This window comes from Azolla caroliniana, unplaced genomic scaffold (genome assembly GCF_043228905.1).
Source record: "Azolla caroliniana isolate FFs.n. ecotype wild unplaced genomic scaffold, voAzoCaro1.0.p SCAF_10, whole genome shotgun sequence".
In the NCBI taxonomy this organism is placed as follows: domain Eukaryota; kingdom Viridiplantae; phylum Streptophyta; class Polypodiopsida; order Salviniales; family Salviniaceae; genus Azolla; species Azolla caroliniana.
The window spans coordinates 3,758,151-3,785,664 of NW_028230445.1; positions in this window are offsets into that span (position 1 = coordinate 3,758,151).

Here is a 27,514-nt window from a genome sequence, read left to right on the forward strand (position 1 = left end):
ACAGAGGCCATGCAACTAAAAGTGGGCATGCAAAGTAACATTGGAGGTTATGATCAATGAGGAACTCCATATATTCTCCACTTTTTTTTTTTACTCTAGTTTTGTTTTCTTCTCTTCTTCTCTTCTTCTCTCTCCCATTCTCCCATTCCTTTCTTCCAAGAATAATCTCTCATATTCATATCAGACCACTCCTTACATGGTTGTTGGCTCCTTTCTTTCAAGAATGATCTTTCATATTCATATCCAATCCGTTGTAACATGTTTCGAGAATTATAAAGAATCTATTTTCTTTTGCAAGAAACAAACGTTTTCTCCCACCTACTTGTCTTATGTTTAAATATTGCTTGTGTTGTATGGGTGAGCACTAATTCCTTCAAGTCCATAACCCCGACGGTTCCACCTCACGATCTGCTCATAGTGACGGATTTTCACGACATAATTAAGTGGTGAACCCAACGTGAAAAGGCGGTAGGGAGGATATAAAGTGCGACGGCTTCGACAAGTGGAACTCAAGGAGAGGAATTAACGAAAGGCATGGTGTTTGTTGTGGAGTATATGTTGAAAATGAGAGATCGAGAGGCTTTAATCGACAAAGTTGTTGATCGAACAATCGAGATAGCTGGACGATTTGGTGGCAAGAACATCACGGATTTCCTTGCTACCTATCGGAACGAGATGCACCAGAGGGATGTCAACGATCTCAAACAAATTTCTAGCTTCAAACGTGTGGTGGAACCAGGGATCTGCGAGCGCGTCATGGAGATCCAAAACAAGCACACAACTTGGGCGGATTTCGAAAAGGCGCTTCTCACTGAATACATCTTGAAGATGCGTCATGGATGACTCGACATATGCTAATGATTTGGATCGAGAAGAAAGGGAAGAATTTGTGTGCGTCGGGAGTATATGCGAAATTTGACCAGAAGTAACTGACTTCCGAGTGCTGATCAACGAGTTCTTGATGGAGATAAAGTCCTGTTATTCCTGAAGGCGGTGGTGTTGAGAATCAAACTCAACTTCCCATAGAAATAGGTTTCACACTAGCTCATGGACATACCATGCTAGTTTTGTAAATAGTAGAAAGGGCCCTTGCCCTAGTTTAGTTGGTATTTAAACCAATACATTGTAACTTTGTTATTGTTGGAAGTATATATAGTCTTCTTGTTAAGAGCTCTCTTTCTCTCTATTTGTTGTACACACAGGCACACACACACACACACACACACACACTCAATTATCTTCCGCTGCATTACACCACTAGCTCCATTTCTTTACATGGTATCAGAGTGTGTGGTTGCTTAATCATTCTTCTCATTTCTTGTGTGATGCTACATGCTGAAGAACAATAGAACCGGCTCATCAACAGAGAAGAAATCACCATGAACACTCAGATGGGAAACACTCTTTCGACGAAGAAGCTCGACAGAATGAACTTCGCATCTTGGGAATACAAGATGCATCAATACCTTGTCGGGCAAGGTTACTGGAGCTACATTGAAGGAGCTCACGAAACGCAACCCAACCCGACACACGCCGACTACCCAGCGTGGGAGCAGGTTGCAAGCCGTGTGTTGTATTGCCTTGCATCATGCGTACATGATCACATGCTTGGCTACATTCGAGAGGCGAAAATGCCGAAAGAAGCATGGGGCCAATACGGCTGCCCGCAAGCTCCAACTTCGTCAAGAGTTGAATGGCATTCAACAAACGGACATGTCAATCGACAACTACGCCTTGAAGATCAAGGAGCTGTGTGATGCCCTCGGGTCGATCAATGTTGGCATTGACGACAAAGAAATGGTGCAAATATGCCTCGGAGGCTTGGCACCTTGATTCAGTGCAATAAGGTCCGCCATCCTCGCAAGAGAGAATCCTCCTACCTTTTTCGATCTCCAGTCAATATTGTTGGTCGAGGAAAATCATGCCCGACAAAGGAAAAACGCACTAGAGGGTCAGATGCTCTACTCCCAGTCGGATGATAGAAGAAATTTCGGTCGTGGAAATAGAGGTCGATTCGAACAAGGCTGTCACGATCGGCAGATCCAAGAGTGTAACTCCCACAAATGGCAAGCGGACAGGAACAACTCTAGAGAGTTCGGCAGAAGGGGGAGTCATCACGACGAACCAAGCAATCGCAATAACCCAATCGAATGCGTATACTGCGGAAAACTCGGACACTACGAAGAGGAGTGCCAAAAGAAGAAGCGAGACTCTGCTTCAACCGGTCGAATGTTCACGAATTACGCATCGAATTCCGACTATGACGATCATAGCGAAATGTTCATGATGAGGCACAAAGCACACTCAATGGTGATTGAAGGTGAAACAAGCACCACACCCTTAGAGAATGTATGGTTTGTTGACTCGGGAGCATCCAACCACATGATGTCTCATGAAGATTGGTTTCGGGAATTACGAAAACCCGAACGTCCCGGATATGTCGAGACAGGCGATGACACGACCCATCCAATACAGCATATCGGGAACGTCCCATTCGGAAACGATGGAAAACAAACCTACCTCAAGAATGTACTGCATGTCCCCACCATCACGAAAAACCAGGTCTCAGTCGGCCAGATTGTCGAACAAGGAATGCAAGTACGATTCAACAACAACGAGTACTTCATCAAAACAGGCGGTCAAGTCTAGCTCACGGTCGATGAGAAGGCCGTATGTTTACCCTCGAATCGAACGAGGTAAAGTCAGCCATGTTCGCAAAGGGCCTCAAAGTCGAAATGGACTTAAATTTGTGGCACAAAAGAATCAGCCACATCAATCTCCAAAAAATTTAGAACATACAATTGAAAGGAGTTGTAATCAGACTCTCAAACTTTACCGCGAAGGAGATTATGGGCGTATGTGAAGCATGCCAGTTCGGAAAGCAACGCCGACATTCATTCCCGAAAGAACGAAATGTGAGCGAAGGGATCCTGGATGTTGTACATTCAGATGTATGGGCACCGGCCCAAACAAGCACAATCGGCGGATGTCGATATTACGTTACGTTCATCGACGTCTTCTCCAGGAACACATGGATCTACCCGATGAAACAAAAGAGAGAAGTGTTTGGATACTTCTAGAGATTCAAAGCTGAAGTCGAAAAAACTACGGGTCCGCATGTACGTTGCCTTCGATAAGATGGAGGCAAAGAATATTTTTCAGATGAGTTTATGATGTATCTCCAAAAGGAAGGAATCTGACGAGAATTTTCATGCCATCACACACCTCAGCAAAACGGCGTAGCCGAGCGGAAGAACCGGCACATAGTAGAGGTCGCTCGGGCTATGATGAATGAGAAGAATCTACCGAAATTATACTGGGTAGAAGTGGCGAACACAACTGTATACCTCATGAATAGGCGCACAACCTCGGGAGTACACGACATAACCCCGCATGAGAAATTCTTTGGAAAGAAGCAGGACTTATCACACCTCCATATTTTCGGCGCAATCGCGTACGTACACATTCCCAACGATACGCGACAAAAGCTCGATCCGAAGTCGGAGAAATGTATCCTGGTAGGATACTCACTCGAACAAATGGGGTACAAATGCTACAACCCATCTACCCAAAAAGTTTGAACAAGCTGAGACGTAGTCTTCGACAAATACGCATCGTGGTACGCACCAGAGGCAACTTCAACTCTGACTCCGCTCAACCTGGAATACGCCGAAATAGAGGTAGAAGTAGAAGATCGAGTTACGCGCATGTTTGACGAAAATCCAATCATGACCTGATTAAGTGGGCCACAAGAACCTTCGAGAAACGCTTTCCGAAGCCGTAAAGGATCTTCAATGGGTCAACGTGATGCATGAGGAAATGGAAGCGCTATGAAAACACAAGACATGGGATCTCGTTCCTCACCCGCTGAACAAGAAAGCAATTGGTTGTAGATGGATTTACAAAGTAAAACACAATGCTGACGGCTCTATAAATCGCTTCAAAGCACGGCTCGTTGCGAAAGGATACACTCAAATGCACAGAGTTGACTATGAAGAGACCTTTGCCCCGGTGGCAAAGATGACAACTGTGCGGACCGTAATTGCCATTGCGTGAACAAAAGGGTGGCACCTCCACCAGATGGACGTCAAGAACGGCTTACTTCAAGGCGAATTGGAAGAGGAGGTGTACATGATCCAACCACTTGGTTTTGAATCGCGCAGTCATCTGAACACCATGTGCCGACTCAAGAAGCCTCTCTACGGCCTCAAACAAGCATCACGTGCGTGGCACTCGAAGATCACACAGTATCTTTATCAGATCGGATTTCGAATGTCAAAATCTAATACTTCTCTGTACATCCGAAACGAGTCGGATAGCCCAATTGTCATCATCCTTTACGTGGATGATTTGGTTATCGGAGGAAAAGATCTAGCCGAGATTAACAAGGTCAAATCACTTCTCTTTGGTAGATTCGAAATGAAAGACCTGCATGAGCTACATTACTTCTTAGGCATCGAAGTAATTCAAAAACTAGTCGGGATAACGATCTCACAACGCCACTATGTCCTCAACTTACTCTACAAGTTCGGGATGATGGAGTGCAAACCTGTGTCCACCCCATTGGACCGTAATCTCAAGCTTGATGTTGATTTTGGCACCGCCGAGTGCGAGCCAACTCAATATCGCCAATTGATCGACAACCTCATCTACCTAACCATTACGCAACCCGGCCTCAACTATTCGGTCGGCCTACTCAGCCAATTCATGCAGAATCCGTGAAACCTTCATCTTGATTGCGCTTGGAGGGCACTTCGGTACGCCGATGGTACGATGGATTACGACGTCAAATACAGGTCAAATACGATAATTCGACTTGAAGGGTACACATATGCGGACTGGGCAGGTTATAAAGTGGATAGACGGTCAACATCAGGATTCGTTTTCTCCCTTGGCAGTGGAGCAATCTCATGGAGTAGTAAGAAGCAACCGACAGTTGCACTATTGAGCACGGAGGCCGAATACAAGGGCACGACAGTCGGTACGTGCGAAGCCGTATGGCTCAAACGTATACTGAAGGAGTTGGGCGTACCCATCAAAGATCCAATTCGTATATATTGTGACAACATGAGCCGTATCTACCTGGCTTGGAACCCCGTATTCCACGCGCGGACTAAGCACATCGAAGTACATTATCATTTCATCCGCGAGTGCGTACAGGCCGGAGATATCGATTTACAACATATCAGTACGCACCTCCAGGTTGCTGTCATTTTCATGGAAGCCCTTGGTATCAACAAGCTACGGCAATTCGCATCGAACCTTGGCTTATCTCTTCTCGACCAGCCGAGCTTGAGGGGGAGTACAGAACAGTGAAGCCGAACAAGGAGTGCGCAACCGAAAAGCCGGACAATCGAAGTTCGAAGTGTTCCGAAGACCGATATCCGGAAGTTGTGTTCGAAGGGGCGTGTTGAGAATCGAACTCAACTTCCCATAGAAATAGGTTTCACACTAGCTCATGGACATACCATGCTAGTTTTGTAAATAGTAGAAAGGGCCCTTGCCCTAGTTTAGTTGGTATTTAAACCAACCCATTGTAACTTTGATACTGTTGGAAGTATATATAGTTTTCTTGTTAAGAGCTCTCTCTCTCTCTCTCTCTCTGTTTGTTGTACACACACACACACACACACACACACACACTCACTCAATTATCTTCCACTGTATTACACCACCAACTCCATTTCATTACAGGTGGATACAAAAGACCGACGAGTATTGGGTTGTTTTTTGGAGGACGAAATGCAACCAAATGGCTTGGCAACGGATTGGGTGGTGGTGAAGAAGGCTTGTAGCCGTCTTGATAAGCGTCGACAATGGCAAGAGGAAACTGATATGGAGAATCCACAATCGTGGAAGGCACTTGTGACGGTCGAGCCTAACAAGCCGATCAACAATTTCAACAAGAAAACGATGGAGGACTCTATAATTGAAGAGCTCTCCAAGAAGTTTGAAGCGGTATCGCTGGCTAACTTAGGTCGACGCGGGCCCAAGGGAAAAGAAGCGTATAGATGTGTGTGGTGCGATAGCTTCGAGCACTCGTGAAGGCAGTGCACTGACTTGCAAGACTCGATTCGCAAGAATGTCTTCTATTTGGACGACAACATGATTCATTTGAGTGAGACTCAGAAGCCACTATGAGTGAACTTCGGTAGAGGCGGGCTGAAAAAGATCATGGAGGAGGAAGACGCAAGGCATGTGGAAGCTATGCACTATGCCGCATCGGCCGGGATACGAGTTGGAAGAGAGAATCTTAAGACGACCAAGCTAGGAGCTGGGTTTTGGCTGACAGTCTTCGAGCGTGTAAAGAAAGGAAAAATTGATTTGGAGGATATAAAACTTGCTAATCTGCATGTGTGACAAGTTACCAGATAGCCGGATCCAGTCGACCATAACACAAGCTTTGCGGAGGTTGTGTGTGACAACTATGAAGCTCTTTTCGAGTAGAAGAGGAAAAGAATTGGTGAAGAAGATGGCACATCAAAGCGTTGTCGTGTTACTTCGCGTAGATGCAAGGAAATGAAGGCGGAACCGCGGAGGCCTTGGACCTAGGAATGCAAGAAGGGAGATGAGAGAAAGAAACTCAAGACACGCGGGGTACTGAAACAACTTATATTAACATGGCAATTACAACAGGCTCAACCGGGAATGAGCTACGAGCTCAGTTACCAACACATGCACTCCACAGTCGTGACGCAATAGGGTCTCAATCGGGAGCACTCGGGCTTCCTACGCTGTCATAGTATAATTTGCACACTACATGAAAATTGCATTTTGGTTCCTCCGGATGGGATGAAGGAGAAACCGGTAAGGAGAACCGGTGAGAACCGGATGAAGGAGGAACCGGCAAGGAGGACTCGGTAAGGAGACACGGTGTCGTGAAGAAAACCGTCCACAAGCGGAATCGGTGCACCGGAGCGTAGGAACCGGCTCTTCGTGCACATGCGCCTTATGTTGTACATAGAAGATCCTAGGCAGGTAGATTCGGTAGGTAGGGAAACGGCTCCTTCCTTACCTATAAAGGGAGGGAGACGAGGAGGGGCAAAGCATCGCGGAGAGTCAAGGACGAAGTGCTGTCGGTTTGGGTGCGAAGGCTTCTCTCTCTCTCTCTCTCTCTGGTTTGCAAACGCCATAGCTTCCTTCTGTGCAGGTTTCGGGAGGCTCGCGCTGCTCTGAGGAATGCCCGAGTGCTTCCGGCAGCACCTCCAACCTACTCCTTCCTCTCTGTGCGTTTACGAGCAGGTATCGGCATCTATTCGCCGGCCTGTTCGGTTGTAACCGACTTCGTGTTTTTGTTGCTTCCGTGTTCTTGTTGTTGTCTTTGTTAATACATACATACATTCGTGTCTCTCTGTGTCGCTGTCCCACTCGCGTCTTTGTGTCGAAGGGCCGTGTCCCTGTGAATCTACGCTCGCACGTAGTGGGTCTCTTGTCCTTTCTCTCTTGCTCTTCAGTACAGGACCCCTGAGGTCCCGCCTCATTCCACACATCCGCGAGGAAAACCTCGACATCTTGGTGAACCCGACGTGAAAGAGGCGGCAGAAGAGCAGAAGATGAAAGGGTCGGATCTTGCAGAGGCCATGGCTTCGGCCGTGGATCGGATACTGAGCGCACGCGAGGGCTCCGACGCCCGCGACAGAGCCATTGAGGCGGTCGTTGGTACGATCGGCCGGTTCAGCGGAAAGGATGCCACGAAGTATTTGGCGTCCTACGGGGCAGAAATGTTGATGCGGGACATTCCGGAAGAGAGGTGTCTTGCCGGGTTTCCTCGAGTGGCGATGCCGAGCATCCATGCGGAGGTGCTCGAGGTGCGGGCGGAGAGCCTGCACGTGGGAGGAGTTCGAAGGCCGACTCCTGGAAAAATACGGGCTGGACGACGCGCTCCGGCTTTCGAAACGAGACTTCATGGAATGGGTGGAGTCCCTCGGCAAGGGAAGAAACGCGTCGGCACTCCTACGGGAGTTCGAAGAATTCTTTGCGTGCCTTTCGGCGCTTGACCGAACCATTCTAGATACGAGCCGGGTCCTGCTGTTCGTCAAGACGGTGGACGAGCAGGACCGGGATCAAGTCGGCTCCTTGCTGGAAACCGAAGACGGGCTGACGACCGACTGGGCAGCGGTTAAGAGAGTCTGTGGCCGTTTCGACAAACGGCGAGAATGGGCTGATAACGGGGCGGCCGGTGCGGGGTCTGTCATAGCAAGGAGGCTTGAACCGGCACCGCAAGGGCGAAGGGAAGAAACCTGGGAATGGCTCGAAACCGGCCCGGCTTTGACCGGCATGGTCAATGGCTCGTTCGGAGGAGCAACGCTGGAGGAGTTGATGCGGGCGATAAAGGATCTCCAGATTGCCCAGACTCGAAGGGAAGGCGGCGAACCGGGTCGTGACCGACGACCGGCAGTAGGGAACAAGTGCATGTGGTGCGACGAGGTCGGCCACATCCGGAAGGACTGCGGCGATTTCGCAGAAGCGTTGAGGAACCGAGTGGTGTACCTGTGGGAAGGCCGGGTGCACGCCGGCGACACCAGGAGGGTCCTGAACCGAAACGACGGGTGAGGAGGTATGAAGAGACTGATGGAAGAGGCAGCGGCCTGACACGTAGAGGCCATCCACTACTCGGCGTCGGCCGGAATTCGGGTCGGGGGCAGCGAGGCCCGAACAGAGGGCAAAGACGGATTCTGGTCGGCAATGCTGGGAGGTCTTGCCGGCGCACGGCTAAGGAAAGATGAAACGGACCACGCTGAGGGACGGGTCCGGGAAATAACCGGGTGGAGCGATCCGGTCGAGGAGAAGATGGGCTTCGTAGAAGCCGCCTGCCGGAACTACGAGGCTGTGGTAGAAGACAAACGAGTGGGGAAAGCCGGAGCGGTCGGGCCCTCACAACGGTACGAGACCCGATTCGGGCAACGACGGAACGATGCCGGCGGGCCCAGCTCGCAAGATAACCCCAGGAAGGGCGGATACTGACTGGGGACGGAAATAGAAAGGACTACGGACCTACGGAAGGTCCTAGGGGAACGGATCCTCGACAGCAAGGTGGAGCTGTCATTGCGGGAGGTGCTAGGGATCGCGAAGAAGGAGTTCCACGACTCCATTGTAGACTTGGTGAAACGGAAGAGGCTGTCGACGGAGACGGATCCGGAAAGACCGGTAGAGGTGCGGACGACGCACATCGACGACTCGGTGCTGTCAGATGAGTGGGCGGAGAGCCACTATTCGAGGCCACACTGGGCCCGAGCGACCACGGAGACCCCGGTAAAGATCGGAGATGTTCAGGAACCGGTGGTGGCGTTGGTGGACCACGGTTCGGAAATAAACCTGATGTCCATGGACTTCTATAAGAAGGGGAAGTGGCCGATCAACACCAAGCACGGGTGGAAGATACGGGCGGCGACGCGCGCCACCGAGGAACTGCATGGGGCCTGCCCGAACGTGCAAGTCAAGATCGGCGACGTCGAGATTGACCAACACTTCTTCGTACAGGAGACGTCCTCGCACCCGGTCATATTAGGTGAACCATACATCACGGCGGCGCGAATGGAGACCAAGGTGCTAGACAACGGTTCGGCCTACGCAAGGGTCAAAAGCCAGGACGGGCGCCATTCGGTCCAATTTCTGACCGTGAGACCGAACCACGAGCGGAACCGCGAATCCCTCGGTGGCGAGAACCGGGAGGATTTTTAGAGAGGGCTGCCAAGGCGTGGGGCCGAGACAGTCTGGACACTCGGGAAAGACCCCACAGCTGTACGATAGAACCGAAACCGAAGAAACCTTGTACGATAGGTAGAAAATTCTGCTTCTCCGGCAACGGAGGGTGTATGATAGTCGGCATCATAGGGCGAGGTTTGATGACGAGGGCGACATGGTTTCGGAGGACGAAGAAGTCGGCGTGGACTTCTTCGAGGCGGCGTACGTGACGACCGACGGGGCGAGCACTCCGGCACTTAACGGCTTCGACGAGAGCAAGTACGACGGCGAGTGGCTACATATCGGTGGATTTTTGAGGACAATGACGCCGGATGCGTCATGGACGAAGGACGAGGCCAACCGGATCCGGAAGAAAGCATACCGATTCTTTCTCCAGGACGGATACTTATGGAAGCACCCGAAGAAGAGGAACGGCATCCCGCTCCGGGTGGTGGCGATGAAGGGAGAACAGGAGGAGCTGCTGACGGCCTACCACGACAGCCCTTGGGCCGGACACCGTGGAACGTGGGCCACGTTCGAGAAGATAAAGGGGAAGTACTGGTGGCCGGGACTGTACCGGGACGTGCATCGGTTCGTGACAACTTACGAGAGCTGTCAGATGCACTCCATAGTCCGACATCGGGACGAGCTTCACCCTACGTACCCTCCGACCATCCACTTCAAATGGATGGTAGATCTGGTGTCGATGCCAATGGGAGTAGGACAGATGTGGTATCTGGTCCTGGCTCGGGAAGATCTGACCAACCAGGTAGAAGGCCGAGCCCTTCAGAACAAAACGACCGCGGCCGTATGTCGGTTCCTGATTGAGGACGTGATATGCTGGTATGGGTGCGTCAGGAAGATCGTGGCTGATCGCGGGGAGCTGGACGCCGAAGAGGCCGAGGAGCTGTTGGACCAGCTAGGAGTCAAGCTCTCGCTTACCACTACGTACAATCCGGAGGCGAATGGAAAGGTGGAGCGCGGACACGGACCGATCGTCAAAGCGTTAGTTCGGGCATGCGGAGGTCAAGTCGGGAACTGGCCGCGGCTGCTGCCTTACGCATTGTGGGCTGACCGAACTACGCACAGTTCGGTAACCGGATTCATGCCGGCCGAGCTCATGTTTGGGCAGAAGCCGATCATGTTGATGGAACGTACGATCTCCTCATGGGCAACCGTGGACTGGAGAGACGAGATGAGCCGGGAGGAACTGTTGACGGCGCGCATACGACAGCTCGAGCGAAGACCGGAGGACGTGGAGCAGGCTGCGGAAAAGCTTCGGGTGGCCAGGACGAGGAACAAAGCCCGGTTCGACCGGACGCACCGGCTCCGACCGAAGAAGATCGAGGAAGGCGACTGGGTGCTAGTCTACGACAGCAGCCTCGACAACCAGCACCGAGCGGCACAGAAGTTCGCAAGAAGGTGGTTCGGGCCTTACGTGGTACAAAGCGCCAACGACAACGGGACGTACCATCTGGCGGAACTCGACGGCACAAGAATGGCGATACCGGTAGCTGGGAAGCGGATCAAAGCGTTCAAGAAGCGTCACGACGACGAGCCGGATCTGGTTAACCTGGACCGTGACGACGAACGATCCGAAACCGAAGAAGAACCGACGGGCGGAGAATGAAGGCTGGACCGGTTTTTTCCGTCCCAACACAATTTGGCGCATGCCGGTGGATGCGCGGTTTGGTGGGGGCGGATGTCGTGAAGAAAACCGTCCACAAGCGGAATCGGTGCACCGGAGCGTAGGAACCGGCTCTTCGTGCACATGCGCCTTATGTTGTACATAGAAGATCCTAGGCAGGTAGATTCGGTAGGTAGGGAAACGACTCCTTCCTTACCTATAAAGGGAGGGAGACGAGGAGGGGCGAAGCATCGCGGAGAGTCGAGAACGAAGTGCTGTCGGTTTGGGTGCAAAGGCTTCTCTCTCTCTCTCTCTCTGGTTTGCAAACGCCATAGCTTCCTTCTGTGCAGGTTTCGGGAGGCTCGCGCTGCTCTGAGGAATGCCCGAGTGCTTCCGGCAGCACCTCCAACCTACTCCTTCCTCTCTGTGCGTTTACGAGCAGGTATCGGCATCTATTCGCCGGCCTGTTCGGTTGTAACCGACTTCGTGTTTTTGTTGCTTCCGTGTTTTTGTTGTTGTCTTTGTTAATACATACATACATTCGTGTCTCTCTGTGTCGCTGTCCCACTCGCGTCTTTGTGTCGAAGGGCCGTGTCCCTATGAATCTACGCTCGCACGTAGTGGGTCTCTTGTCCTTTCTCTCTTGCTCTTCGGTACAGGACCCCTGAGGTCCCGCCTCATTCCACGCATCCGCGAGGAAAACCTCGACAACGGTAAGAACCTGATCAAGCAGAACCGGCAAGAGCCGGATAAAGAAGGCCGGTGAGAGTCTCTCACCGGATGAAGTGACAAATTTATAAATAGAAGAAAAGACTGTTACATGCATAGGGCAAGATTCGAACACTGTACATCCACGTAAACAGACCCCGACATTACCATTGTACTAACTTATCCTAAGTGTTCTAAATATAGATTCAATACATATAAGACCTTTATTTACGCCTACCTTTATTAAAAGGTAAGTCATGCATTTTTAGAATACGTGAATACTTTATTTATAAGAAAAATGTACACCAATAAAAAATTACTCGTGCACATCTAGCGAGCATGAGCACTATATTTAGGAAATAAAAGCATAGTGTAAAAAGTAACTCATGCACATTTAGTGTGCATGAACACTTTGGAAAAAGCATGAAGCTATGCTTAGCCTCTTCCATCCTTATATAAGGAGGAGAGAAAGATGTATGGGGTTGTTGATTATTTTACAAGGATTGATCAATCTAATATATTCGTGGGATTCACGAGTTTATCATCAAAATTCTCTTTCTTACAATCTAAATATTGATTAAATACACTAAACACGTGGGATTCACAAGTTTTATTTCTTACTTCTCTTTCTACCTATTCATAACTAGCCTTATATTGTATTCTTCTCTCTCCTAGTCCAAAACCTCAGTGGTTCCCACCCGACTCACGCAACGATCCTGAGCTGAAAGGCACGACACAAGTGGTGAACCCGACGTAAAACTGGGTGGCAAGGAGAGGAAATATCAACCGGGGGCTAACAACATGATGGCGATGTTTGAGCGGATGCTACAAGAACAACACGTGATGTCGAAGATTGCGGTGGTAGTAGAGGGGCTCATGCAACGGAATGGGAAATTCAACGAGAAAGACGTGTCGCAATATTTACGAGATTACAAGGTGGAAATGCTATGGTGCGGGATTTCGGAAGGACTACAAGTGACATCCTTCAACTGGGTGGCGACCGACGGGCTTCAAGGGAGTATCCACGGGATACAGCAGCAAAATCCAACGTGGGAGGCATTTGAAGAGGTGCTAAAGACCACGTTTGCCATCGAGGACTCCTCCAAGGCAACGAAGAGGGGATTCAAAGATTGGGTGGAAACACCGGATGAGGGGATGAAGGTCCTCGATGTGTTTTCGTCATTCGAAAGTCGGTTCGGGAGGTTGTCTACGAGAGATCAACCTATCCTCGCACCGGACAAAATGATCATGTTCCTACGAGCCGTGGACATCCGGGACTCGAAAGATCTTGTAGTGCTTTTGGAGGACACGACCATTGAGAGTGGCCTCACCAAAACACGGGAAAGCGTGCGGGATATTGTTGCGCGATACACGAAGAGGGGGCAATGGCTTGCTAGCGAAGAAAAGAGGGTTTTAGAACCGATTCCGAAACCAAGATCCAGATTTGAAAACCATCAACCAAGGGCTCGGGAGACTACGACTGAGAAGGGAATCGATGCACCCACGGTGGAGCAATTGTTGAAAGAAATGGAGAATCTAAAAATTGTGATGGTAAAGAAGTCGAATGACCATCGCACAAGCTCCAAGTATATGGACCGTCGGTGCATATGGTGCGATAGTACCGAACATGATCGGAGGGATTGCAACGAGCATAAGGAGGTGTTACGACGGGATCTTATCTGCTACGAGGGAAATTGGATCCATTCGATGGACTCTCGGAAGCCACTCCGACCGAACTTCCGGAAAGGCGGCATGAAGAAGGTCCTCGAGGAGGAAATAACGGTGAAAAGCAATTATGCGACAACTACGAGAGAATATGTGTCGGGGAGTCATCGGGAGCAAAGGCGTCTTTTTGGCCGGAAGTTCTAGAAAACCCTAACAAAACTGATTCCAATGATATCTGAAGCACCGTGGAAGGCATCCGAGAAGCTACGGGATGGGAGTGTCCTGTTGATAAGAATAGTTACACGTCCTATGCCAATTGCATGAGGTGTATGTAACAAAACGACGACGCACGGATGATGCGGCCAGACCATCAAAGACACCAGAAAGCTGGAACTCCAGAGGGAAGGGGAAAGAAAAGACGATTCCAACATTCAAAATTGCCTCAGACATCAAACAACAAACGGACTTGAAAAAAGTGTTCGAGGAGAGAATCCTCGATAGCCGGGTGGAATTTTCGCTTCGAGAATTACTCGGAATAGCGAAGAAGGAGTTCCATGATCTTCTTGTGGATCTCGTGAAGAGAAAAAGACAAAGTACGGAGGAGGACACTCCAAGGGTAAATGCGAACACGGTTTTAATGAATGACACTGAAGTGCAGGACGAAATTCCGAACTCCCACTACACAAGGCCACACTAGGGACGTGCAACTACGGAGACTCCGGTCCGAATCGGCAACATCAAAGAGCCCGTGCTAGCATTGATTGATCACGGATCGGAGATCAATTTGATGTCCAAGGTGTTCTACCGAAAGGGGAAGTGGCCTATAAACACTAACCATGGATGGAAGATCCGGGCAGCCACTAAAGCAACGAAAGATCTATTTGCGGCTTGTCCGGATGTGATGGTGAAGATCGGGGATGTCGAGATCCACCAAAATTTCTTCGTACAATACGAGGTCTCACATTCCATGATCCTTGGGCAACCCTTTATCACGACTTCATGGATGAAGACAAAGGTGCTTGATAGCGGTGCGACTTTCGCACAAATTCAGAGCCAAAGCGGAGGGAAATCCATCCAATTCTAAACCGTGTCGACAAATCATGAAAGGAACAAGAGAGAGCTCTTGTCCCAAACAAGGATGGATTTTTAGAGCAGACTGTTGTGGAGTGGGGAAGTGATAGTCCGAGAAGCCCTGATACCCCACACAGGAAGAAAACTCTCAGAGCAAAACAAGTACGAATCGGTCTGGATGGGGCATCTATGTACACGGCCGTAACCGGAGGAAAGAAGAAAGAATACTGAAAAGTAGCGGATAAGTTGCGGTCGGCATCAATAATAAAAGAAGACGAAGAAATCGTGGGGGTAGTTGAAGAAGTGTTCTATGGAGCACACTACAACGGCTTGAAGAGCTTGTGGAGGATAAAAGCCAAGGAGACCGGGTAGTCCTGGTGGAATCGGTCGAGATGTACGAGATCATTGCGAAAATGGGGCTGGATGCGCTCCACAAAGAACAAGCAATGGTAAATACGAAATACAAGACCGTGGAGAAGAAAGTGAAACCGGCCACAGGACCGTTACCTGCCGATAGTGAGCGAAAGAGGAAAGAAGTCTCGGGAGATCTGACACTTTGGAAGTCCGTGGATATCGGATATGCCTTCACGGATCAGACCCGGAAGAAACTTTGGATCGGTGGAGGTGGTTTCATTTTACAAAATGAAGAAGAACGATTCCGTGGGATGTTGGAACAACATGGGAAACCATTTGCATTCACATCGAAGGAGATAGGGTGCGTTGATTCAAAGATAGTGGAGCCGATGGTGATCTTCACGATTGACCATGTGCCGTGGAATCTAAAGCCGATTTCGGTGCCGCGGGCGTATATTCCCAAAATCATCGACTTGCTCAAGTAGAAGGTGGTGATGGGGATTCTAGAGCTATCAAACGTTTCGTACTCAAATCTATGGTTTATGATTCCGAAGAAGAATGGGTCACTCCGATTTATCCAAGACTTGCAACCGGTGAACAAGGTCACGATCCGGAACTTCGGAGTCGGTCTAATAGTGGACGAATTTGCGAAAGCATTTGCCGGTCGTGCGATATACTCCATCGGAGACCTATACTCGGGGTATGACCAATTCCAACTAGCCGTGGAGTGCCGAGACATCGCTACCATGCGGACACCGATAGGATTAGTCCGAATGTGCACACTACCACAAGGAGCGACAAACTCGGTTGCACATATATGAACGCGATGAACAAGGTGCTTCGAGATTGCATTCCGGAGATAACGATGCCGTTCCTAGATGACATTCCGATGAAAGGATGCGCGGTAGAAGAAAAAGATGAAACTATGGATGATCGGGGATGCCAAAAGTTCGTAGTCGACCATATTCATGATTGTGAGAAAGTGCTTCGAAAGTTAGAAGATGTGCACCTAACACTTTCCGGGGAGAAATCAACATTTGGGCAAGAAGAGATATTGGTAGTCGGACATCTATGTGGGCCCTACAACCGAAGACCGTCACCGACCAAGATCGATGCGATTCAAGCTATGAAAGAAGTATGCGAGTCACAAACCGAAGTCCGAAGGTTTCTTGGAGCTTGTGGATTTTATCACATATGGATTCCGCACTATGCACATATTGCGGACGCACTCTATCACTTATTGCGGAAGGGGAAGAAGTTCGAATGGAAACCGGAACACACCAAAGCCATGAAGAAGCTCAAGAAAACACTACGGAGGGATGAAGCACTTAAGAAGCCGAGCTATGAGCGACTGATCATAGTAACGGTTGATACAAGTCCAACCGGGATCGGATGGGTCATCAATCAAGCTGACTCGGATGGTTTGCGATATCTGATCCGATTCGGAGCAAAGGTTCTCAATGAAAGGCAACGCGGTGTCGCATTGTTACGCACGTGCGTATAGAAGGGGCGGGAAAGTGGTGAGCAGGACAGAGATATGCCTCGATTTTCTTCGTAACAAAATGCGTGCTACCTAGGATATTCACATAAGCCGACTTGTACCTAGATATATACATTGCAACAAAACTTGTACCTGCGTGTAAGGGCCAGTTTGCGCACATCATTCTCCGATTCCGCCTAGGGACGGTTTTCTCCACGACATCCACCCCCACCTAACCGTGCATCCACCGGTATGCGCCAAAATAGACTCTTGCCGGAGAAGACCGGCCCACACTTACCCTTCGTCCTCCGAACCGGATCGCCATTCACTCCGAACCGGTCGTCCTCGCTATCCAAGTCGTCTGGGTCCGGTTCATCCTCGTGCCGCTTTTTGAACGCTTTGACCCTTTTCCCGGCCACTGGTACTGCCATCCTCGTCCCGTCAAGATCTGCGAGATGATCGGACCCGTTGTCGTTGGTGCTTGTCACGATGTAAGGCCCGAACCACCTCCTTGCGAACTTCCGCATCGCCTTGTGTTGGTTGTCGAGGTTGTTGTCGTATACCAGAACCTAGTCGCCTTCCTCGATTTTCTTCGGCCTTAGTCGGCGAGTCCGGTCGAATCGTTCCTTGTTCTTTACCCTCGCGGCCCGCAACTTTTCCGGCTCGTTCCACATCCTCCGGCCTTTGCTCGAGCTGTCGGATCCGTGCCGCTAATAGCTCCTCTCGGCTCCTCTCGGCTCCTCTCGTCTCTCCAGTCCACCATGGCCCATGAGGAGATCGTTCTCTCCATCGGCATGACTGGCTTCTGCCCGTACATCAGCTCCGCCGGCATGAACCCGGTTACCGAACTGTGCGTAGTTCGGTCGGCCCACAATGCATAGGGTAAGAGCCGTGGCTAGTTTCCGATTTGGCCTCCACATGCCCGCACCAACGCTTTGACAATCGGCCCGTGTCCGTGTTCCACCTTCCCGTTCGCCTCCTGATTGTACGCTGTGGTGAGCGAGAGTTTAACCCCTAGCCGGTCAAACAACTCTTTAGCCTCTTGTGCGTCCATTTCTCCACGATTGGCTATGATCCTCCCTACGCACCCGTACCAGCATACCACCTCTTCGATCAGAAATCGGCACACGGCCGCAGTCGTTTTGTTCGTCACTGCTCGGCCTTCTACTTGGTTTATCAGGTCCTCCCGTGCCAGCACCAGATATCACATCTGTCCTACCCCCACTGGCATCATCACCAGATTCACCATCCACTTGAAGTGGACAGTCGGAGGGTAGGTCAGGTGAAGCTCGTCCCGATGTCGGACTATGGAGTGCACTTGGCAGCTTTCGTAGGTCGTCACGAAACCGATGCACGTCCCGGTATAGTCCCAGCCACCAATACTACCCTTTCAACTTCTCGAATGTGGCCCACGTCCCGCGGTGTCCGGCCCAAGGACTCTCGTGGTACGCCGTTAGCAGTTCCACCTGTTCCTCTTCCTTCGCCACAACCCGGAACGGAATGCCATTTCTCTTCTTCGGGTGCTTCCATATGCACCCATCCTGTAGGAAGAACCGGTACGCTTTCTTCCGAATCTGGTTGGTCTCTTCCTTCGTCCACGCCATGTCCGGTGTCATTGTCTTCAGGAACCCGCCGATCTGGAGCCACTCCCCGTTGTACTTGCTCTTGTCGAACTCGTTAAGCGCCGGAGTGCTTCCCTCCCTCATTGTTACGTAAGCCGTTTTGAAGAAGTCCACGCCAACTTCTTCGTCCTCCGAAACCATGCCGTCCTCATCATCGAATCTCACCCTCAAAAGCATGTCGACCATGGCGTTGTCTTTTCCGGAAATGTGTCATATTTCCGGATTCAGGGACTTGATGTACGTTGTCCACCTGAGCATTGCCAGGTCCGGCGTCGCGCGTCCGAAAACCATACCGAGAATCGGTAGGTAGTCCGTCTCAATTATTACCTTCATCCCGATGAGGTAGTCTTTGTCGGCGTTGACCGCTGAAACGATACCCCAGAGTTCGCGTTTAACCTGGGCGTACCCCCGCTGTCGTTCACTGAGGACCTTCACGCCGAACCGGATGGGGAACCTCATGCCATTCTCATCCTCTTGGTTGATCACCCATCCGATTCCGGTCGGACTTGTGTCTACGGTCACGTAAATCAGAATGTCTCTATCGTAGACCGCTTTCCGGAGTGCCGGCGCCGAAAATAGGAAACAGAAATCCGAAAAACAAGAAATAGAAATCCAAATACAAGAAACAGAAGATAGATGCTCAGTTCCCAGTCCGACAACACCTCCTTCCCCTCAAAATGTGTAGCCCCCCCCCTGTTTCAGCCTTCTCCCCCTCCCTTTTATAGGCTGTTGGGGAGTGACTGTCACCTCCTGCTTTCATCCTCTTTATTCTCTGTCCCTTTGGGCAGAGATACACTTCGATTTTCTAGTTAATAAATATATTCTTCGTAGTATATTTACATTGCGTCGACCTACTCCTAGTCATGTACAAAGTTATTAATGTACGCGTCCCCATGTCAAGGTCGGTTCACTCGCTTCATCCTCCAATTCCTGTTAAGGCTGGTTTTCTTCACAACAGCATCACAATACGAGGAACGCAAGGAAAGAAGGGCAAGCCCAACCTACGCCACAAAAAGAGATAGGAGAAACAAGCATGAAGCCCTATGAAGAAAGGAAAAGAACGAGCGATGCCGACTTACAAGCTAAGGTCGGACATAGAACAAACAACTGACTTGCGGAAGGTCCTTGAAGAGAAGGTTTTAGTCAGTCATGTCGATCTTACTTTGAGAGAACTACTTGGGATTGCTAAGAAGGAGTTCCATGATACTATCGTGGACTTGATTAAGCGGAAGCGACAACAATCAGATGAAGAGGAGGTGAAAACAAGTGCCATAACCATGGCAAGATCAGAAGAGGAGGAGGAAGAAGAAGTGATAGTAGACAACCATTACTCTCGGCTTCATTGGGCAAGAGCGACAATGGAGATGCTGGTGAAGATCGGGGAGAAGAAAGAGACCGTGGTAGCCTTGATTGACCATGGTTAGGAGATCAACCTCATGTCGACCGAGTTCTACAAGAAATGAAGATGGCCGATTAATATAAACCACGGATGGAAGATTCAAGTGGGAACGAAGGCCACGAAGGACTTGTATGGAGCTTGCCCCAATGTTAAAGTCACGATTGGGGATGTGGAGATGGATCAACACTTTTTCGTGCAAGACTCGGCTTCGCATCCTGTCATCCTAGGACAATCGTATATCACATCGTCCTGGATGGAGACCAAGGTGTTTGATACTGGAGTAGCCTTCGCACGAGTCAAGAGCCTTGACAGTCAAAGATTTGTTCAATTCCTGACGGTGCGGGCTAATCATGAAAGGAACCGAGATAACCTTGGAGGCGAATCCTCGGATTTTTAGAGTGAACTATTGAAGTGTGGGGCACAAATAGTCCGAGCAATCATAAGTCCCCACAAGGAAGCAGAATGCGTGGATTGCAAGGAGAAGCAGCATGTGTTACACCTAGTGGCGCATGTAAACTAACACTACTCAACAAGAAAGACAAGCTCGGATACAAGACTTCGAGAAGGTGCTGAAAGAAGAAAGAATAATCGAAGAAGAAGAGTTCGTGTCTCATATTTTGGAGGAAGCCTCATTTAACGACACCATCGGCGAAATCGAGGAAGTCGTGGACTTGAGCTATCCTCGCGATCAACATGTGATTTCAGTTAACTCTGTCGACATGTACGCTATCATCGATGAATATCATCGAGGCATCTTGATGGAGGAAGCTGAAGTCAGTACAAAATATAAAACGGTGGATAGGAAGATCAAACCAGTTGCAGTTCCGCTACCGAAAGATAGATGGCAAAAGATGAAGGAAGTTGCAAAAGATCCAAGCTTAAGGAATCCAAAGACAATAAGTCTTGTCTTCATTAAAGAGACGAAAGGAAAGCTATGAGTTGGAAGGGAGGATTTCCTCCTTCCTCAAGAGGAGCGAATGTTCCGCGGAATGCTTGAAAGACATGGGAAGGCTTTCACATTTTTACCACAAGAAATCAGATGTGTTGATCCAAGGACGATAGAACCGATGGTGATCTTCACGGTGCCGCATGTGCCTTGCAATTTGAAACCGATACCGGTTCCGAGAGCACACCTACCGAAGCTGATCGAGCTCTTAAAGGAGAAGGTGAATATTGGAAGTTTGGAACCATCGAACGCTCCTTATTCTAATAGGTGGTTCACGGTGCCGAAGAAGAATGGATCATTGCGATTCATCCAAGATCTTCAACCCGTCAACAAGGTGACAATTTGGAATGCTGGAATCGGTTCGAGTGTGGATGAATTTGCCGAGGCATTTTTGGGCCGGTCCATCTACTCCATTGGCGATCTCTACTCTGGATACAATCAATTCCAGTTGGCGGTCGACAGTCGTGACATTACAACCATGAGGAATCCAATCGGGCTTGTGCGGATGTGTACCTTACCTCAAGGTGCAACGAATTCGGTGGCTCATATGGTGAATGCAATGAACAAGGTCTTGAAGGATTGCATCCCAGGCATCACGATGCCATTCTTGGATGACATTCCGATAAAAGGATGTTCGGATGAGGAGAAGGATGAATTGAAAGATAATCATGGATGTAGAAAGTTCGTTGTGGATCATATGAAAGATTGCAAGAAGGTGATCCAAAGGCTCAAAGATGCAAATTTGACATTTTCGGGAGAAAAATCCGCATTCAGGCAATCGAAGATCTTGGTGGTAGGTCACTTGTGTGGAGCATATGGTCGGAAACATTCGCCATCCAAGGTGAATGTGATCCAAGACATGAAAGAAGAATGCGCAACCCAAACGGAGGTACGAAGGTGCCTTGGAGCATGCGTGTTTTATCATATTTGGATTCCACACTACGCCCACATTGTTGAGCCCTTATACGGTCCACTAAAGAAGAAGCATATGTTCGAATGGACGAGCGAGCATAGTTTCTCCATCCGAAGGCTGAAGAAATTATTGATGGAGGCACCTACATTATGGAAGGCAGACTATTCAAATGACAAGCCCATTTTCATGACCATGGATACGAGTCCGACCGGAATTGGATGGGTTATCAACCAAGAAGATGAAGATTGCAACCGATATGCCATTCGGTTTGGCGCGAAAGTTGTCAGGAGCAGTACTAAGACAGAGAAGTACTGTCAAGAATAGTACTAAAATAGAGAAGGAATTAGTACTAAAAGATGAGGATTAGTACTAAGGGAGGTGTAGAACTCTCGAGAGAAGGAGAGAATGAGAGAGAGAGAGAGAGAGAGAGAGAGAGAGAGAGAGAGAGAGAGAGAGAGAGAGAGAGAGAGAGAGAGAGAGAGAGATAGATAGATAGATAGATAGATAGATAGATAGATTATATTATCGTCTTCGGAGGTCAAATATGACCTATGAGACCAAAAATATTACATTTCACGTGATACGTGTGAAAGTGAGTAGTGACTCTCGATGTTCAAGAACTTTACCAATGAATGTTGCAATCGAGAGTGCACATTGTGGTTGTGAGAGGAATTCATGCAAAGATTGGGCTCAATTGAAGAGATGTGGAAAGCATGGTTGAATATGATCAAAGGCAGAGCATTGTATCAAAGTGTGATACTCAGACTCACGAACTTGTTTAGGGCAAAGTGTGCATAGCCGACCACTCTCATCACTTGTACCCCAACGCCCTGTTTCACATTGCAATGCATGTGAGCTAAGTCGCATGGAAGCAATGGTTCAAATGGCAGATAACGGTATGGGCTCTAACATGTATGGATGTGTACGATTTCCCCGTCCCGCAAAGAATATGGTTTTGTAGTTAGGTGCAACATGTGTAGTATAATGTGTGAAGCGCGAGCCTCCACATTTGTCCCATGTCATGATACATTGGCGTTGCAAAAAAGCCTCATTTACAGAGGAATCTAATGATGCATCATGAAGCAAGTGTCTCGCATCCCATCTACCAAACCATTTTTCTATATCTTGCATCCAACCGGAACACAAAATTTTGCTTTTATGCGTCTTTTGGATCTTTTTGCTTGCTTCCCACGCAATTCTAGGAAGTCGATGTGAGGGGCTTTTTTGAACCTTAAGCATGGCCATGATCTCAATGGGAAGCGATCCCGTCTCAAGGAGGAGGAGGGTGTAGGGCATTTGTTTCTTAACTTGTAGAAACTTGGTAAGAAAATGCTTTTGGACATTTTCAAACTCTTTCCACATAGATTTAGGGATACTACCGCCCCATACTTCCACCCCATAGAGAAGAACCGGTGTCACCAAAGTGTCGAAAAGATATTTCTTGAGGACCCAACACTTAATATCTCCAAGATTGCATGTGTTCTCAAATGCATAGTATGCTCGCTTGCCGGGCTCTAAGCGGCGTGTAGCACATTCATTAGAGAGAGAGAGAGAGAGAGAGAGAGAGAGAGAGAGAGAGAGAGAGAGAGAGAGAGAATGAGGATAACAAAAGATATATATTATTTTAAGGGAATATACAATAGTAGCTAGGCGGCTTAAGACTGGCGTTGAACCGATTTGGTTTGAAATAATGCCTTGTGCCTCCTTTTATAGTGTTCTCAGGAGTACTCCTGAAGTTTCTACAATGTTCCAGAGAAAACTGGAATATACATCAATATTCTATAGTAAAACCTAAATGAAAATAATATCCTTTGTATTACAACATATAGTCTAATGGTCAAGAGTTTGACTCATGTAACATAAGGTCATGGGTTTGAGTCTTGCCATATCATGACACTATCCCCCCTTTAAAACGACGAGTGTCACAAGTCGTTTTGGATTGAGGACCCGATTTGTCTGGATATTGACGATGGGAGTCTTCAAGAAGAGCACGAGCATTGGTCACATTCTCTATTGGTTCCCAAGTACGCTCGTTGGGACTATGTCCTAGCCAATCGACTAAATACTAGAGCTTGTTGCGAACAATCTTGGAATCGAGGATGACGGCAACCTCGTACTCAGGTATGTCTTCAAGCTCGATCGGGGGTGGAGGTTGTTTAATACGATCTGGGATGGTGCTGTCTTGATAGGGTTCGAGGAGAGAACTATGAAACACCGGATGCATCCGAAGTTGTGGAGCTAGATCGAGACGAAAAGCGACATCATTAATTTTTCCGATAATACGGAAAGGACCTAATCGCCAGCAATCCAACTTCTCGCATGGGCGAGTAGTCTTGATGTGTCGTCGTAATAGCCACACCCGATCTCCAATGTCAAAAGTGGATGGAACCCGATGACGATCCGCGTAAACCTTGTGTGTTTGTTGAGCTTGCTGTAGATGAGTAGATAAATCCGCTTGTATCTTACCTAGCTGCTCTAAACGATCCTCTATACAAGGATTTGCGGGTAACTTCGGGGTTTCAAATACACACCACCGGGGGTGACAACCCGTGTAAGCATAAAATGGTGCCACCTTTGTCGATGAGTGGACAGAGTTATTATATGCAAATTTAGCGAACTGGAGAATATCCGCCCAGTCATCTTGATGATAGCTTAAAAAGCACCGAAGATACTGCTCCAACGTTTGATTTGTTTGTTCAGCTTGGCCATTTGTTTGCGGGTGGTAGTTGGAGGAGAGGTTACAAGTGACCTTAAGCATTTTAAAGAGGTGTTTCTAGAACTTTGAGATGAACTGGGGTTCACGGTCATTGATAATACTATCGAGAAGGCCATGATGCCGACATACTTCACGCATGACAATTTCGGCAGTTTCCTCACTGGACATACTTCACGCATGATAGGAAATGGGCCATCTTCGTATATCGATCTACTATTGTTAAGATCACATCGAATCCCTTAGAGACCGGAAGATCTGTGATGAAATCTAGGGCAATGGATTGCCATGGCTTGCTTGGAATTGGTAATGGTTCTAATAAACCATATGGATGATGCCTTGGCATTTTTGCTCTGCAACATGTATCACAAGTCTGAACAAAATCTTCGACAAATTGTTTCATATGGGGCCACCAGAAGGATCGTTGTACTAAATCTAGTGTTTTAGTACTACCAAAATGCCCAGTTGTATATGTGTCATGACAATTTTGGACTACCGAAGGCAACAATTACCATTAGGAGCATACAAGAGTTTCTTAAAGAATAGTTATCCATCATGACATTCGAATTGTCGATAGTCCGTACTTGGTGGTTCCGATTGTGAACAAGATGCTCGAGAGGGATCAAGTTGTGCTAGAATGGCTTGAGCGAAAACATCTGTCTTCAAGTCCTCACGTATGGTATCGATAATGTGGGAATCGAAGGGCATACCGAAGACCTGCGTTGCTTGCAGTTGTGTTGGTCCCAAGATTATTTGCTTTTAGTTATTGAAAGTCGGCTCGCTGAGACACGGTGCTAGATATGAACACCGTGATAATGCATCTGCCTTCCCTTGTTGCTTCCCCATACGATATGTAATTTTGAAGTCGAAATGAGTGAGGAATTGGGCCCACCGAGCTTGACGTCGATTTAACACACAAGCATTCTAAAAGTAGGCAAGGTTTTTGTGATCATTGAATACGATGACTTGATGAGAAGACCCCTCTAGAAAATGCCTCCATTGTGTAAAAGAGTCTACTATTGCTAGTAGCTCCTTATCATGAATTTCATAGTTGATTTCTGCGGCGTCAAACTTGCGTGAATGGAAAGCCATAGGATGTAGCTTTTCATCATTGCCTTATTGAGACAGAATGCTACCCAAGGCGAAATCCGACGCGTCCGCTTCAATGATGAATGGTTTTTTTGGATCAACATGAGCTAAAATAGGAGCTGATGTAAATGCCTTCTTAAGACTCTCAAAAGCAATGTCCGCTTCTTCAGACCAAATGAACAATTTTCCCTTCCTGGTAAGTTGTGTGAGAGGTAGAACAAGCTTTGAGTAATCCTGTATGAACTTGCGGTAAAATTTGGCAAAGCCTAAAAAACATTGCACATCTCGCAACGAACACAGAGTCTGCCACTCTACCACCATTGTGACCTTAGCTAGATCCATGGAGATGCCTTCCGAGGAAATGACATAGCCCAAAAATTCTACTTGGTTGCACTTGAAACTACATTTTTCCAGTTTTGCATAAAGACCATGTTCTCGAAGTCGTTTTAGTACTAACAGTACATGAGAATCATGCTCTTCTTGGGTCTTTGAATAAACGAGTAGATCATCCAAATAGATGATCAAAAATTCATCCAAGAGATCTCGGAATATATCATTTTCCATGTGCTAGAAGACTGTTGGTGCATTAGTGAGGCCGAATGGCATGACCGGATACTCGAAGTGCCCATATTTGGTGCGAAATGCAGTCTTCCATTCATCTCTTGGTCGGTTCCGTACGAGGTTATACGCTCCTCGTAAGTCGATCTTTGTGAAGAACCTTGCACCATTGATCCGTTCTAAAAGACTTGAGATCAGAGGAAGTGCATACCTATGCCTAATGGTGACTTTATTCAACCCACGGTAATCTACAATGAGAAGAAGTGATCCATCCTTTTTCTTGACGAAGAAAATGGGTGCACCGACTGGAGATTTCGAATATCGAATGAAACCATTTGCCAAATTCTCCTCTATATAGGCTCGAAGGACTTCTAGCTCGGTTGGTGACAAATTGTACATCGGTCCCCATGGTGGCTCTTTTCCCGGTTGTAAATCAATGGGGCAATCATACGGTCGATGGTGAGGAAGTGATTAGCTCGTACTTTATCGAACACATCGGCATAATGACGATACTTCTCTGGAAGTTGAACGGTGGACTCTTTATTGATATTGGAGGGGTTTATTGATATTGCGAAGAGAAACATTTCTTCCTTGTGCCCTTCCTCACGCAACTAATGTAGTGAAATGGTTGCAATCTTATGAGTAGATCTGCGGGTTTGTCGACACCGTATTTCTCTTGTTCTCCAATGTATGGTTGGGTTATGTAATTCGAACCATGGTAATCCCAAAACAATGGGATGTTCTGGGATACTAATTATATTAAATGATACTACACATGCTAAGTTATCTAGGACAATATTAACAGGTTCTGACTCTTCTATAATATTTCCGGAAGCAATGGGACGACCATCAATGACTACTACAGAGGCTAGACATGGGAGTTTCTTTAGGGATATCTGATGAGCTTGGGCAAAATTCCTATCCATGAAACAAGAGTTGGCTCCGGAATCTAAGAGTGCTAAGACATGTATTGGAGGAGTACTTTTAGTACTAACCATTACTTGAGCTAAGAACACATTGCTAACTTGCTTAGCGGAAATGGAACCACTAATGGGCTACACAGATCTAGGGTTGTCCAACCAAACGGCTCCTATTTTGGCTAGAGTTAATCGTTAACTCTTCTTCTAGTTGACTAAGGATTTCAAATTTGTTTGAAAGGCTTGGGCTATTAGGACTATCAGACACACCTAGAGGAATACACTCGGGTTTAGTACTATTAGTACTAGCGGTTATTTGATTTCCTTGCCTTTTTGGCCGATGGGGGCAATTCACTGCAATATGCCCCAGTCCACCACAATAAAGACCATGGTTGTTTACGTGCCCGTATTTAACGTTTAAATACATATAATACCTCATCATTTGTATAGTACGTATTATACCTCAATGTTGTTCAGTCAAATATCATGTACGTTTGTCCAATATGGTATTTAACGTATTTATAAAAAAAACAGGTATAATACGTATTTATAAAGAAAATGTAAGTAAAACCCTAACAAAAAGCAAAAAAAAGAAAAAAAAGATTTTAGTGAAAAAGAAGCCAAAGGAAGGAAGAAAGAAGAATAGAAGAGACAACAATGAAGAAGATGAAGAAGAACAAGAAGAAGAGAGAAAAGAAGACATAAACTTGTCTTGAGTGTGATAATCGCAGAAGATAGAAGAAGAAGAAAAGAGAAACCTATCATGAG